A 332-nucleotide genomic window follows, 5' to 3' on the forward strand; every position below is an offset into this window, starting at 1 on the left:
AGGATGCTCATAGGTGGCCGTGTTCTGGCAGTGGCACAGAGTGGCCACGCTGTGTCCTCCATAGACTCACTGGAGCAGGGGATGGGGGTGGCAGGTCACCATGGGGTGCTCGGGGTGTGGACAGCAGGTCCCGGTGGGGTCCTCAGGGCAGGAGAGGGGTTTGGCCCAACCGGTGGCCGTGTTCTGGCAGTGGCACAGAGTGGCCACGCTGTGTCCTCCATAGACTCACTGGAGCAGGGGATGGGGGTGGCAGGTCACCATGGGGTGCTCGGGGTGTGGACAGCAGGTCCCGGTGGGGTCCTCAGGGCAGGAGAGGGGTTTGGCCCAACCGG

The sequence above is a fragment of the Buceros rhinoceros genome, unplaced genomic scaffold (genome assembly GCF_000710305.1).
Source record: "Buceros rhinoceros silvestris isolate BGI_N320 unplaced genomic scaffold, ASM71030v1 scaffold38734, whole genome shotgun sequence".
Lineage (NCBI taxonomy): Eukaryota > Metazoa > Chordata > Aves > Bucerotiformes > Bucerotidae > Buceros > Buceros rhinoceros.